Source organism: Neopelma chrysocephalum, unplaced genomic scaffold (assembly GCF_003984885.1).
Source record: "Neopelma chrysocephalum unplaced genomic scaffold, ASM398488v2 Primary Assembly neopelma1_361, whole genome shotgun sequence".
Lineage (NCBI taxonomy): Eukaryota > Metazoa > Chordata > Aves > Passeriformes > Pipridae > Neopelma > Neopelma chrysocephalum.
The window spans coordinates 1,077,084-1,093,492 of record NW_020898025.1 but is presented as its reverse complement, the minus strand read 5'-3'; the positions used below and the strand labels follow the sequence as shown (position 1 = coordinate 1,093,492).

The 16,409-nt window shown below is 46.7% G+C and overlaps 1 protein-coding gene across 3 annotated transcripts in view; it reads right to left on the bottom strand.

Moving 5' to 3' along the window:
• The window catches only part of ARID1A (AT-rich interaction domain 1A), a 62,470-nt gene that overhangs the window by 39,329 nt on the left and 6,732 nt on the right, over window positions 1–16,409 (bottom strand). The window contains exon 1 of one of the 3 annotated variants that reach the window (XM_027706055.1): window positions 14,778–15,121. The exons of the other annotated variants lie outside the window; for them this stretch is intronic. The gene's annotated coding sequence lies outside the window, so the exon portion shown is untranslated. Of the gene's footprint in view, window positions 1–14,777; window positions 15,122–16,409 lie in introns of those variants that run through there. 3 annotated transcript variants of the gene reach the window in all.

Genomic DNA, 16,409 nt, shown 5'->3' with positions numbered 1-16,409 from the left:
CCAAAAGCAATGATCTGAATGAAGCAGAAAAGCAGCGACAGCAGCAGCCCCATAACAGGCTGGGAACACCTACAGTGGCTCAGGAACAGACCTGGGCTCAAAATCAGTTTTCCAGTGTCTTCTGCCCCACTGAAAAACACTAACCATGCCAAGGCAGGAAGGGGAACCTCCACAGGAGAGTCAAGGGAAACAGAGAATCACTCAGGAAAGAATATTTTGTCTTGATCACAAGGCTGCCAAGAGGCTTTATCAAGCCAGCATTAGTGTCTCTAAAAACTAGCCCTAATCAAAGCCAAGAGGCTGCACTGACCTTTGCCATTTCTAGCATGTTCTGCATCCTCTGGAGTTACCAAGAGCTCAGGTTGCCATGACCCACCAGCGCTGGGTCAGGTCTTGGAGGTCTCAACCTCCAACACCGCATCCACACTGCTTCCAGGGGCAGGAGATTCGATCTCCCACCTCTAAACCCTCCCCCTAAACTAAACCTCTGCCGTATTTTTATGCCCAGGAGGCACTGTGAGAGTTACACTGCCTGCAGCATCAAGGTACCAGTGCATTGAGCAAGACAAACCCCATTTTCCATGTACTCCACAGTGACATTAAGTGCGACGGCACCTGCTCATAAAGCACAGGTCTCGTGAACAAGCACAAAACACAGGGGAGGTATTACCCAAAGCTGGCACAAAGCCTTGGAGATCCACCAAAATCAACCAGGCTGTGGCAATTCCACCAGCTGACACCAGCAGTTACTCCCTTCTGCCAACACACAACCAGGGCAATGCCACAACATCACCGAAAGCACAACTAACAGAGAGGTGGGACACGACAACATCCAATGAGCAACACAGGAGGCTTCAGCAAACCCTACTTTGAGCTGGTCACACTCATGTTTGCAGTTCAGACACTTTCACACCCATCTGTCTCTTCCGAAACTCCACACACAAGTGACTCCAACTCCTCCATAAGCAGAGAAACGAGCACAAACCAACAACCGTCCCCATTTGGGAGCAAACATGGTTCATCTTCCAGTGAGGGGCACTTTCATCTGATCTATTTAAGGTGCAACTGGCTGTGCTAAGGTCAACACCCCAGCCTGAACTCGCTGCCTTTTATAGCCTTCTGAAGGGCCAGTGTGCCGGGTCACGCTCCATTGCCCCTCTTCCCATGGTGGTCTGCTTTTCAAGAGAGACACAAGAGGCTGAGGGGAGGTTAAAGTGAAAATAAAGATCCCTCCTGTAGTAGATAAAGATGCTCCCAAAAGAAAACACCTAGAAAACCCTGTGGTAAACACTAACTACAGTGAGGTGTGTCCACCATCTCACCAGGACAGTTTAAACAACAAGTATGTTTTCCTGAGAACATCACAGGAATGCACAGTTCCTGTTTTGCTTTTCCCCCTCCCTTTTTAAACTTGAGAAATCCATTAACTTCCCTCGGTCCCTCAGCACCAGCAGGACAGCACATTGAGCTCATGCTGGCCCTGCTCAGCACCCACCAGTGACCCTCCCTGCCTTCTCTCCAGGGCAGCACCATCACTTTGGGAACAGCACTCCATTCAGGAAGCAGGACAGGATGCTCTGAATCACACCCATAAGCTTGGGAGTACCAAAATCTGATTTCTGGAACACAGTACAGCGTTACAAACGCTCATCCCTCAGAAACTTGCAGGAAAAATACACTTTTACATGAGCTACAGAAAAATAAAACTCGCCCCCATGAATCCCAGAATCTAACTTAGATTTGGATGCATAACCAGCAGGTGATGCACCATCATCATCATCTCATTATTAATGGCCAATGCAGATTGAAGTACTGGTTGCCAAAAAACCTGACCTCTGCTCGACAGTTTCAGTTCTGCAACTGGAAGGAGCCTGGTTTTTCTTCTGACTTTGTCTTCGGTCAAACTCTGACCTACTGGAAACTTTCTATTCCTCTAAACTCCTACTAACACCCAGCCCTCAGAATAAGCTCATGACACCAACACAGAAGGAAAACAGGACGTTTTCTAAATTACTTCAGGCACCTGCTTCTATCTGGAGCTCCTGCAAACTTAAAATCTGCCCTGTTCAACGTTCATCCTTTCCTCGATCATTTATTACACCACTTTGGGGAGTGTAAATCTGCTGTAAATCCAGATGCTAAGTTGTACCAGTGGAAGAAGGATGAGTTTCTCCCAGCAGCCATCCTGTGACCTGTATCTCCCTGCTAAACACAATCCAGTAATTACCCATTAACATTTCTCAGCAAGAGCCCAGTCCACACATCTCGGAGGACTTTCCCAAGCACAGCTCTTACTAATATTCTTGTAATTGATTAAAACTGGCCAGAGTTTTGCTTACAGGATGTATCATTATGGAACATTTCATCCCTGAAAGAAGTCGATCAGAAGAAGGTGATGTGGTGGGGAAGTGAAATGAGAGTCACCCCTCAAACCCTCACTGGAAATAACCCCACAGGGTTTGTGCCCAAGTACAAGCAGAGTTATCTTATTTTTTATTTTATAAAACTGGAGGGTGGGAAGGTGCCAAGCCTGCCTGTGTTTTAAACCAAGTACATTCACTGATCTCATCTTTCCTTCCCAGCCTGACTTTAAACAAGCCTTAACAAATTCTACAAATCCAGCTTACCGAGGCTCTGGATTTCAGCTCCTTTCCTCAGTCAGTTGATCTCTCTGACACGTGGCCACGTTGGTTCCCACACCACATTATTCAGGTGTCTCTCAGGACCCTTGATATAATATTTCAACCACTATCATATCTAAAGATGACACACAACTGGTTTTCTGCTATCTTCAGGATCTACTCAGAGGTAGAACAGGACATTTTTCTGGACTTGTGAAAAGCTGTTGTGCAAAAGGACCTGAAGCAAGATTTATGCTGTAAACACTGAGATGGGCTGACCTGGGAGAGGGGGAAAATCTGCTCTGTGTTTATGCAAACCTTGCCCTCTCACAGCACCCTCCTCCTCCTCCTCCTGGGATGCACAAGCAACACAATGGCTCCTCATGGACACCTCTCCAATCTGCAGGCCTGGTGCACATCCCTGTGGAAACAGCACAAGGGATCCCCCACCTCCTGAAAATTAGGCAACAACCAGAGGATTCATTCCCCTTCCCTCCATCTTTCTCTTGCCAGCATCACAATGACATGATGTGTCTGTAAGTACCTGAAGGGAGGGGCAGAGGATGGACCAGGCTCTGCTCAGGGGTGCCCAGCAATGGGACAAGAGGCAACAAAAATGATGCCCATCATTCTGCCCATCTGCTCTGGGCAGAAAATGATCCCAGGAAGTTCCACCTGAACACAAGGAAGAAGTTCTTTCCTGTGCAGTGACCAAGCACTGAACAGGCTGCACAGAGAGTGTGTGGAGTCTCCCTCACTGGAGATATTCCAGAGCTGTCTGGACACAGTCCTGTGCCACGTGCTCTGGGATGACCCTGCTTGAGCGGGGAGGTGGGACCAGATGAGCCACTGTGGTCCCTTGAAACCTGACCCATTCTCTGATTCCGTGACTGAACATCCACGTTGTTCCAAAATACCACAATGTAAGGCCTTTGCAGGGGCTCTGGGTTAGGGAACAGCCCAAAGCCTGAGCCTGCCCAGGGCATGGCTGGAAGACACTGTCCCTGCCTGACAGCCCAGCCTGGGCAACCTGGCTGGGCCATCAGTGCCTTCTTTATCAGACCCTGATGTGGGAGCAGGAGCTGAGAACCATTTACATGGGTTCTTTTACCACGGCAGGAGACCCTGACAAACACCATTTACTGACTTAACTACAGCCAAAATTAACAAAGGATTGCAATTCTTTTACAGTATCTGCAGACCAGTGAAATTTTCAGGCATTTCCCAGCCAGTCGGGGTCAGATGATGCAGTCTGGTATTCAGACAGTGTGACCTCTATACAATTCCTATATAATTTCTCCAATAATTTCACCTTACATTTAAGGATGAAAACATAATTTCCTTCTATCCAAATAATCAGGTAACAAGCTACCCCTCACTCTCAGACTTCAACTCACTTTAGAAGCACATTATTCAAACAACTTGCTCCAAGTGTCATTGTTGACTCCTCCCAAAATCTGAGCAACACCAAGATGTAAAGAAAACTGCGCCTCAGCTCCACAGGAGATGATCCCAAGGACCATGTGACAGTTGTAATGAGGTGCTGTTCCTTTTAAGATGGAAAGAAACTTCCTTCCTGAATATTAAATCAGGCTTTAAGTTTAGCCAACCTCCTACGTCTGCTCTAATGAACTGGAGACAAGTCAACAAAAAGACGTTCAAGTGTCTCATTACAGCGTTTTCGTTCCAGGCCGACTTCCACACTGCAAGGAGCAAAGCAGGCTCATGTTGTACCACAGAAATGGGACTGGGCCAAGAGCAAGCCATAAAAAAAGCAAGAGGAGGAAGGGCTAGGATGGAAGAGCAGAATTATATTGAGTGTTACCCCTTCTTAAGTGATCTCAGTCCGATCAGTACGAGAGCGGCTGTTCCAGATCACCAGAGAGTCACAAAATATTTGTTCCAAGCGCTGTTGAAAACCTGAAAGGGCTTCAGAAGCCCCATAAATATAACCTGTGGCAAACTTCAATCACCCAGCTAATTCCCCAGAACCCCCCATTTCCTTCAAAACAAGCAGTGCTGATCTTAGGGCCAAATGTCTTGCTACTGAACAAAGTGGATGTTTTCCAAAACTTCAGGTCTGAAGGAAGAGCCAGTACAAGAGGTTCACTAGAGTTTACTTGGTAGAATAAAGCTGGTTTTATCAATTCATTAGAAACCCTTCCTGCACAGAAATCTGATGGGTGCTGGTGCACACTCCAGAGTTGATAAGACACCTCCAGCATGGCCTCCCAGCTTTCTAAAAAAATTCTTTCTAGCTCTTCATCCATAAAATGCAGCAGCACAGGTTTCTACCCACTTGTGTCTGTCTGAAAGCTCCAACTGTATTTGAATATCTCATCACTTTGCAAATCTGTCTCATTTTACACCGGAATAAATGGAGGCTGAACAGACTCAACTGGACAGACAAACTCCCATGACCTCTTCCCACGCTGGGTTGGTGTGAGCTTAACCAAGGAGCCTCCCAGGATCAGGTCAGGGCTCCATGGTCCCAACTCTCCTTGCACACACAGCACTGGGTGAGAGAGGTACAGCTGTCAGAAGTGCCTCATCCCAGTTCCATCTTCTCCGCAGCAGCTGCTGCTTCAACAGGAGCTGCGTGTCGGGGCCTGTAGCTGCTCCAAGCCACGTCTCTGCTCCTGCAGAATAACTGAATTTATTTAAAAGCGTGTGTTACGGAAGACCAAAATGATCCAAGAAGTCTGAGGTTTGGGATGAAGCTGTGGAGGACAGACAATCCCAGTTTAAGTGAACACAAACCCTGTGGCTCCACCATGCTCATCTCCCAGAATTCAAACTCACAGTTCCGTGCTGGACACCACCTCTGCTTTGGGATGGGGTTCTGGGGGTCAGGCAGCTCTAAGTGGCCAAAGGCACAGCCTCATTCCAGCCAGGAGGTTGGGATAAGCATCCACTGATTACCTCAAGAGTATCTCACACACCCCCAGGTCACAGAGCAGGAGGTGACTGTCACCACACACCATGTACTGCACTGGCACCAGCCCCAGTGTCACCTCACTAGGAAGCAACTTGGTAAATCCCAAACCCCCTCCCAGCCACAAAACAAGGTAACAAAGCTTTGTTTTGCTAATAGAAAACAGAAAAGTTACTTTATTTCCCTTGTCATTACAGCAGCTGACAAATCTGGGTGCTATTTTTGCGGGTTTTATTGAGCCTTCTCTTATTTTAGCCATAAAATTCAACCTCCAAATCTCCACTTCGGTTCCACGGAACCAAAAATATTTAAAATAGCAATAATGACAAGTTACCATCTGCATTTACCAGGGACGAGCTTGGTAACTTTATAGCAAACCACAACCAATCTCCAGTATTTATACCCAAAAGATCTATTTGCATCCAGAAAGCAGAGCTGCTGTCGTGCTTCTGTTGGGAAGAGGAGGTTGGAGGAGATGGAAAAAACGTAGGCAAGAAACTTGGAGCTGCAGCCAAGCTCCCAGACAGCAGGGAAGACACTCCTGGAGCCTTCACTGAGCCAATGCTGTCATGATTCAGGTTCCTTACTCTTGGCAAGTCCAACACGGATCCCAAGTGACACAAGGTCATTGTTATTTAAAAATACTAATAATTTAAAATTAAAAAAAAAAAAAAAAAAAGAAGCCCACCAGGGCTTGGTTACAGTGATTTTTGAAGCCTGGTTCTGCTGCCCCACATTCGCTTCCATCCTTGGGCTTTTATTTCGCCCGCATCCAGAAAAACCCAGCTTTCTTTCCAGGCAAAATGAACAACGTGGGGAGTTGCTGAGCGAGTTATGAGAAGCGTGTGCTGGCAGCTGGGGAGAAGATACAAGAATTCCCAACTGTGCCAATGCCATGGGGGGAGGAGGAACAGCCAACGCTGCAAAGTCTTCACTGGTTTTAGGAACAGGTATAACAAGAAACCGTAAGACAACTCATATGAGAAAAGGAAGATGAGACATGACTGTGCCTTGACAGCAGTGACAACTCTGAACAGTTTATTGCCATTTACAGAGTGATCAGATTTAAAGCTCACCTTAATTCCTGCTCCCCAATCCGTACGAGCATCTCTGTGGCCTTGACACAGTGCACTTCCAACACGCTCTGCATTCATCATTAAAGCCAGTAAAGCTACACTCTGAAGCTCAGCAGCAAATTATACCTTGGTCTCCTGGTACAACACACCTACTGAGTTATTCACACGAGCAGATTTAGCATCGAGCTCCAAGGAGGAAAAGGGATGGAAGGGTTAAGGGCCGAAACACAGCTGAAAGCTGAGGAGCACTGGATTGCTCTGGGATGTCTCATAGAACACTAATCACTTCATCTGATTTTAATTCCTGACACCAAATCAGCATATAGCTTTTCAAAGGAAATCTTGTCCTAGATTGCAAGGTAATCAATCACAATTAACGTGGAAACCAGCTTCTGCAACGCCGTCATGCCCCGTGAACCGAGCGGGAAGGACAGGGAAGGGGCTTAGAAGGAGCTTTCAAGTACAGGCAGACACAATAATTTGGGATAGGATCACTCTGTCGGTGTCTTCTGCACCCCCAAGAGCAGACAGCAGACAGCCAGGTGTTTTGCTTCTCTTCCAGAGCAAGGGCTGAACAAGAGGGGGCTTTATGCCAATTCTACCACAAACACTCATCCAGGACCAGCCCCCTGAAAGTCCCTTCCCCATTAACGTGCCCTATTCCAGGGGAGACACATTCTCCCCACAGGCTGCTAGAAACCACATTCCCAGGGAGATGCTTTATCCTTAAGCCAAAGAAAACTGTCAAGAGGATGGTGCCAGACTCTGTTCAGTGGTGCCCAAAGACCAGACAAGGAGCAATGGCCGTAAACTAAAACATTAAAGTTCCATCTCAACATGAGGCAGAACTTCTTTCCATGGAAGGTGTCAGAGCTCTGGAACAGCTGCCCAGGGAGGGTGTGGAGTCTCCCTCTCTGCAGACATTCCAAACCCACCTGGGCATGTCCCTGTGTCACCTGCTCTGGGTGACCCTGCCTTGGCAGGGGGTTGGACTGGGTGATCTCCAGAGGTCCCTTCCGACCTGTGATCCTGTGAAAACTGTTCTGGGTGCACATGCCCAGAGAGAAAGTCTGATCCAGCAGGGAGAGCATTAACCTGGATTCTGAGCTATGGCTTTGAGCACCTCTCTGAAGGTTTCCCATGTGCCCACCCCCAGGAAAGGCTCCAGAGACGTGGAGAACTGCTCGTACGAGCCTTGCTGGTCTATCACGATAGCCTGAAAGACTAGGAGATACTTTGATACTCAAATGCTTCCTATCACAACACTGTTCAATTGCCCACATATAATTTAAAGAAGAAAATTAATGTTCAACTCTGCTGTACACTGCAGCTGCCCTGAGTCCTTCCCAGGGGATCCAAAGCACTGCAATCACCACAAATGACCCACAGAACAGTAAGTAAAGGAGTTTGGGGGCTTTTATAATAAAAAAATAACCCCCACCCACCCACACAGTCCAAGGGGCAGGACTCCAGGACTTCTCAGAACACCGACACAACACGTGCAGCCACAGGACATTAAAAAAAAAAAAAAAGCAGTTTCTGGAACACGTGATCACACTTGGTAAACTGGCCTTGAATGGGACGTCTTTTCCCTGATTAGCCATGCAAGCTCCAAAGTCAGAGATACTCGATTTGAAGAAAGAAAACCCCCAAGTTGTAACTAATTCCAGCACTTCCACTGTTTCAAAGGATCTTCTGCACAGAGATAAGAACTTTTGTTCAAACCCTTCCACCAGGAACGTGGCTGAGGGGAGACCACCTCCAGCCTGGCACTGGTTTAATTATTTACACAGAGTTAATGAATACCAGACTCTCCTCCTAAACTCGCACAGGGTGCATAGTCCTACAGTCATTTGGACTTTAAATCCATCATCAGACTGTTATGAAGTACAAAACTCCAAACAAGCCAACAGGAAGGAGCCCCACACAGAGACCAGAGCGAGCTTGGTCAGCCCCGGGACCCTGGTAGAGTTCAGGTGGCAAAGCAGGACAGGCCAATCTCTCCAACGCAATTCCCACCTAACACAGTAACCTGGAAGCACAGGAGACATTTTGCAACCTAACTAGTGAGTTTATCTCATGGAAACAGGGGCCAGGCAGAAAGCCACACGTTTGAAAGCAGGTTACTCCACACTTTTGCCTCTGCTCTCCATACCTAGAGAGCCAAGGACAACAAGAGACATGCAATTAAGATGATTTGAGTTGGAATATTTCCCTCATATCCAGCAAAGCACTGAGACACGGAGGCAGCTCCATCACATTTGTGGCTGCCTGGCCTGTGCTCAGGTGTAGCTGATCCTGCCTTGGAGCAGGACAGGGGGCTTGATGATCTTTCCAATTCACATCCAAACCTCTGTTCAACAAGGAAAAAAAATCACCTGCAAACACAACACCAGCAAGGAACCAACAGCAAGATCTGTCAGGCAGCACAGACCACACTGCACATTCTCCTCACCAAAAAGATGTATTTCAGTGCTGAAACCCAAACCAGAATGGCCATTTTCAGAGCAGGTACCCTCCCTCTCCTGTGCCCTGTGCTGCCCAAACCACTGCTGTGGGCACTGATGGTGACAAGGTACAAACCCACTGCCCACACTCTGGCCGTGTTGTGGCCCGGCCTGAGCGATTCCCAAAGCTCAGTCCCAGCTGGGGCAGAGCAGAGCAGGACCCCCACCACGTCTGGAGGTGCAGCTGGAGCTGTGGCCTGGACCCAGCTTCTCAAACATTCTTGCTGGTTATTCACAGGCAGGGTGCCAGAACGTGCTGACATCAGAAGGGAAAGGGTGACTTTCAGGGTTTCTCTCAGTCAGACCTGAATGAAATTTCACCAGTTCGTGGAGGGGGGGAAAGTACTTGTTTAACCCATTCATCCTCCCCCGGGGGAAATTCCAGAGTCCTCCAAACTTCAAAAATCTCTCTCTGAGAGAAGAGTCACAGAATCTCTCAGGATGGAAAGTCGCTGCTACCTTCGGCCACGGTCTGACACTGGTGACCACCAAAACCCTCTCTCCTCCCAGCCACGTCCAGGCTGTCACCATCACATCCCACCAAAAAAAGTCATCTTTGGTCCCCTCTGGTTCACCACAGAGCCAAGTGCACCTACAAAACACAGGGCAAGCAGCAGCTTCTGCTCCACACAGAGGAGACGTCGACTGCACCAGGGTTCCCCACAGATTCTCCAAAAACTACTCCCCAAGTCTGTACTGGAGCTTCTTGAACCAATTTGGGTTTAGGGTTAATTATCCAGGTGAAAGAGGAAGTTACTCAAGTTAAAAAAAAAAAAAAAAAGAGAGAAAAACAAAATAAAAAGTTAATAGCAATTGAATTTGTCCTTGAAAGAGTTTCAATTACTAGAGCTGACTTAAGGAAATAATGACATGCTGGTTATTGCATGAAATGCCAATAACTGTAATGGAGCAGCAGCTTTTTCAGAGTTATTTACACAAACTGATTTTTCACGGGAATTTCATAGGAATTAACACACACACTCTAAATCTCCACTCTCTCACCCTCTCATAAAGAAATTTCTTTACCACACCTACAGAATGAACCAAGCCCCTTCCTTATTTGCTCCTACCAGCTTTTGCCCCTTTTTTCTCCCAGAAAAAAATAAAAAAAGAACACGATTAGAAATTAGATTCCATCTACAGTTATCATTTTACTCTGAGCACATAAAGCAAAAAAAAATATTTGCTGAGAAATTCTGAAGCAGCTTTTATGAAGTTTACCTGTCGTTATGCAGCATCTTTTACATGTCACTACAGAAAGCTCATGCCCACATCATGTAAATACTTACTGAGCTGTCACTTAAACTCAGAAATACTCCAGAAAGTCACTGTGGCAAACCTGGAAATGCTCTTGGGAAAAAAAAACCTCAAAAATGCTCAAGCTGCAGGACTGAACTGCTGAGTTACAACACTGGGAGTGCAGGTGCATGGAAGAGTAAGAACTGGGAACCCCTCCCTCATCCATATGTTAATATACATTATCATCTGATTAAGATGTGGAACTGGTAAAATATGTACAGGAGCTGAGTCCTGAGAGAAGCAGCTCCTCCTGTTCCAGGCCTGGGCGCTGCTTTAAGCACAAAACTACATTAAAAGGGTTTATTCAGCTAAAACCAGGGAGGAAAACTGGTCTCAAATCACAACACGAGCCTCAGAAGACCCATATCCCACTCTCCACCCTGTCCCAGCCCTGGTGCCTCACCTTGACACGTTCCCACAGGAGCATCTCAGCTGCTCCCACTGAGGAAAAGTCGCTGTGAGAACTTCAGACCCCACATTCCTCCTCTGAGCACCAGGGAGAAACAAAAGGCTGCCTGAAACCCAGTTCCTGCAGAGCCTCAGCCTGAAGAACCGCAAGCGGCCAGAGATGACATTAAATTTAGGATTGGAATTTTACTGGAATCGGTTCAGGAACACAGCATGGTCCTCCCGAGCTCCCAGAAAGCACACCCAGCCTCTCTTCAACTGAGAAACTTCCCTGTTTTCCAGCCACTGAAGGGAAAAAAAAAAAAAAGGCAGCAGCTCCTCTGGTGTCACCCCAGAGCAGGCAGGAGGGACCCAGACACAGCACACAGCAGTTCTGGTCCAGTGTGCCAAAGAAAACAGCTTTTTTCCTCCAATCCCACCTGTCATTCACTTCCAGCTGGAGATTTATGGCTCTGGCTAACAGACATCCAGCACAGTTTTCCCACTGCACATTCATAACCCCCGGATAAATTAAAGCCTGAACTTTCTCAAATCAGCACATGACACAAAAAAACTTCTGCAGGACTTCTCAAAAACTTATTTTCCCAGAAAAAAGCCATCCTTCCTTTCTTTTCCACCAGAACAAAAGGGGAAATATTATTTTCCATCCCTGCTGATGGTTTAAGGACTCTTCCAGAAGAAAAAGCCAGTGGCCATAAGTGCAACGCTAAATACTGACAAGTTTATCTTTTCCATCCTCCCTCCACCACTTTAATGCCTTCAGTTTTTGCTTTGCTGTCTCTGCTCCTTGAGAGTTTCCAACATTCCTGGCAGGAATTGGGCAATGGCACGCTGATGAGCTTTTCCCCAGAGCAATCCATCACACAGTAGTTGCAATTCAAAAAAAGAAACCAAACTGACTCGACAAAGAATTTCAAATACGCCGAGTAAAAACTGGAAAGGGCATCTTTCTCCTCTAATATTTTAATTACCGAGAGCACAGATGCAAGAGGGTAAAAACCAGGATTTCTGACTGGTGGTGTTCCTTTGAAAAGAGTAGGGAGAGAAAAATGGTGGAAAAGTCGTGTATGAGGTAACAGATAAAACCAACAGCTGCACTATTTAGCCTAATTTTAGACATTATTTTCTCTCTGAAGGAAAGCTGCCGGGTTTTTTTAATACAGTCTTCATGGAACAGGGTCTCACTTCTGTAACACAGTACTCATTGACCAGAGTTCTCAAATAAGTCAACAGAAAAAACCCAAAGTATTATGAACACAGGAAGCTGATGAGAACAGCAAGACACAGCTTTATAACAGCACATTTGATTCTCATGCCTCCTCCAACCCCAGTTTCTAATATTATTTAAGAACAGGGAAGAAGCTGTGCCAGCTTGTTGAAGGAAAACAGGAAGTTTTCCTGTTTTCAGAAACAGGAAACAGAAGTTGCAGCAGGTAAAAGGAATTAAACTGGACAGTTTTAGGAAACTGCTAAGCAATCTAGCCAAAAAAAAAAAAAAAGGCCTGAAAGTCAACCATAAAACCTTCCAGAAAACACATTTCCGTCTTGCAACCAACAACATGATTACAAGAGACACACCAAAGGTAGAAACCCTCCCCTAACCCAGAAAATAAATAAGGATTCACAGAGCAATTCAATTAAACTTCATAAAAGGCAGTAGGCAAGCCTTGCTAACCCCATTTCACCACAACAATCAGGTGGTTTGTCCCAGGTTTCCCAGTAAACCGGGGGTGATAAGGGCAGGAAAAAATAAAAGCTCCAGCTGAGAGTCAGGATTGAGGTTTATTGTCCTGTATCCTACACACATCCTGCCTGACAACACTGGAAACCTCAAAATTGGGCATCAAGGAGATGATACTGCAGGAAACAAGAGATTTTAAGAGAATCAGGCAACTCTTAGTTTATTTCAGAGAGTTTAAAAAGACAAAGCAGCAAAACCTCCAGTGTCCACACCAGAATTAACAAGACCTCAACAACAACAACAAAAATCAAACTAGCACAATATTCCTGCTTTTTCTAAAACAGCCAAGCCCTAAAATCACTCATTCAGAGAAAAGAAGATGCACCACACTCCTCTTTATTGGAAAGCTCCAGTGCACAGCACACAACTCGAGGGCTCCTGACTTTACAATGCAAAGCAAGGAAAAACCCTGCACGAGCCAACAGGAGCCAGGTCCCAATTTCCCATTCCAAGACATCACAGCTCATTGGCAGCACAGAGCCATTTGGTGCCAATTTAGTTTAAAAACCATATTTCCAACAACATTTTTCATGCCTCACTTGCTACTAAAGTTGAAATCTAAGTCAACAAAAAAGAGCTATTGTATGGCAACAGGCCCAAAAGCTTTTTTTTTTTTTTTTCTATTAACATATGATTTTTAAACTGCTTTCGCTGAACTTAAAACAGAGGCCCAGAGATGTCAGGGCACCTGTGGGGAGGTTATCCAAGATGTCAATGTTTAATGTGATCCAAAGGCTGCTCCCGTTACAGGAGACACTTTGTTGTAGCCCAAGCACGTGCCACAAGAAATGCCCATCTATTAAAGGCAGGGAAATCCTTTCACTCAAGCAATTTCCTTTAAATCCCAAGACACTGGGAAAAACAGTGTATTATTAAGGGCTGCCACATGCTCTGAGGGGAAGAGGGTGGAAACAAATCCATGGGAGAGCTGGAAAAATTGAAAACTAGGATCCCCGGCCTGGTTTCTTACGAGTCGTTCCCACAGCAAACCACGGATTTCTCATCCCACACAGCCACCCTGATCTCCTGATCCTACTCCGTGTTTCCCAGCTAGAAAGGTCATCCGGAAAAAACACCAAGTCCTCTCTCTCTCAGTCCCCAAAAACGTGGAGCATCCTCGTCTTCACCGGGCTCCCACTCAGCACCACCTCCCCGGGACGAGCTGTGAGTAAAGTTCCATCAGGGTTACTCACCCGAGCCCACCTGGTGTGAGTGACTACACTCCCTTTACTACAGGGAACGTTCCACCCAAACAACTTTCACGCCAGAAATTACTTTGCCTTTCTTGAGGAGTAAAGTGACAAAACCCTCCTTATGGCATCATTCAGAATTCCCGAGGAGCAGCAGGAATTAAAGGCACCATCCTGCTTCTCATGCCCCAAACTCAGGTTTACGACCCCAAGGATTCCCGAGTGGAGGAACCCCGTGCTCTTCCCACATCCTCTTCTCCCAGCCCGCACCAGGAGATGTTCTCTGTGGGGTTATTGTCAGGTGAGTCCCCCTCTGCTCCTGCTCTCCCAGAGTTTCTCAGAAGTTGGGTGGGAAGGACTCGCTCTGCTCATCGCTGTGCAAGACAAAGAGAAGACACAAAGCTTTAAATTCTCCCAACCCATGGAATTTAGGAGTACACAGCCAAAGGAGGTCGTAATTTAGAGTTGAAGTATTATTATTAATCAACTGTTTCTTGTGGGCAGCCCAGATGACATGTGGAAGCTTTTTTTCATTAGATAAGTTCTTTTTTCAGCAGGAAAAAAAAAAAAAAAGAAATTGTCAGTTTGAGTCCAATAATCCTTGGCACAAAAAGAGTTGGGGGGAAAGTCATTTGGGTTTTGGGACGGGGGAGTTGTTGATTCGCTTTTTACATGCACTGTTTGTACCTCATCAAGTTCAACTAATTCTCAGAACAACTATTCATTAATAATTCCAATTTATGGGGCTACTTAATCAGATATTATTAATTCACAACATAACAGCAGCTCGTGGAATCAAGTGAAATTCGTTTTCCGAGACAAAAAAAGCTTCTTTTCCAAATTTGTACCAGAACACTGACAGAAGTGAACTGTAGGAAAATACCTGCTTGAAAAGTTCAACCAGTATTTTAGCACACATTTTATCTAAAGTGAGACTTTTCAGATCTAAAGTGAGACTTCTCAGGATACACAAAGCACCTTAGAAGTACTTCGTACTTACAACTATGACATTTGTCCAAATACATTGCAGGAATATGTGACCACATTGCCAAGGAGCTGAAATCTTCCCTGAGGATACTGGAACACTCACTACCAGTCACCACTGGACGGTTTGATGGCCCCAGCAGAGAGATTTGCTCTCTTGGAGAGCAGAATTCCAACCTGACAGAAAAGCCAACCCAGTAACTCAAGATGCTGCAGCAGACGGTGCCTTTGGTAATAAAGGAACAAAAATTAAGCCATTTTCAGATCAGCACAAGAGAAGTTCCGAGCAAGAAGGGAAACTCTGCATGTCACCCCACATGGTATCGAATGTCTCCGACCCCAGCCTGAAGTTGGAGCAAAGTACACAGAATGAAAAGGGAAGTTTCAGTCCCACGCGAGGCCACGACAGGCCTTGGAGATGCACATCTGAGCACGGAAAGGAACCTGGTTTTCATCAAGGTTTCCAGATACAGATACGACCACCTCTTCTCCCCGTATCTAAAATGTCTGATGCATACACTGTGTTGCTCTCTTCTCTTTTTCTGGCTATCTGTATTCCAGCAAACAGAGAATTCTACACATACAATGATAAAGACAATTCTCAGGTTTGTTTTTCTTAGTTTCACTCCTCTGAAAAGCAAAGAGTTGTGACGCTACTGAGCCTGACCACAACCAGCACCTGAGTGTCTGTAGTAAGTGCCTTTATTTATGAGAGGAAAGAGACACATCAGTGCTCACTCAAAGTACGTCAAAACGTGCCCTAAGACACACAGCTGGAGGCTCCTGTCCCTCATCAAAGCCCTGTTAGACATAAATTGATAATTCTTGGTAACTGACCATTTTCAGTGTTTTGGCCACAAGTTTGGTTCTGATTGGTTGATTATTTGGGTTTTTTTCCTTCTTTAGGCTGTAACACACCCCAGAACCCCCCACCTTCTCCCATCTAATAGAGAACCCAAACAGCCCCAGCTTTGAAAAGGGCCAAAACCAGGCAGGAACAAATGCATCCTCAGATCCATCAAAGAAATCATTTATACCGAGAGGGAAAGTCACATAACCAAAATAAACAGCAAGCCCATTGTGCGGAGCAGCCCTGCCACCGTTCCGACAACACAGACTCTATTCCAGGCTGAACCCAACATCACAAGGAAAATAAACCCAAGGTACAAACAAAGTGCCACCGCCTCCCGTTTTGTCCGGGGCACGAGAAGCAGCGGGGGCAGAAGGATGCGGGGCTCAAGGTCACGGCGGGGGGGACGCGGGGATGGGGCGCGGGGCTGCCCCGTCCCGGGGCTGGCGGAGGAGGCGAGTGTGGAAGTTTATGAGCTCATCAGGATGGTTGTACCATTACATCAGAGGCAATTATAAATGGCCAAGAGCAGGGGATGGGGAGCCAATCAGATCACAGATGGGATGTCAACCTAAGACCAACTGTCTCCTGGCTTTGACAGAAGGATTTTACCTCCATAATTCAAATCCCAAACCCAAGCGATCCGCACTCGCTGCTCCCATCGCCCAGCTCCCCGCCAGCGCTCCCGCCCCGGCCCCGCGGCCCCTCCGCCCGCCCCGCGGCCACCGCGGCCCCGCCGGACCCTCGCCGCCCTCCCCGCCCCGCCGGACCCCGCCGGGCCCCGCCGAGGGGTGCGGG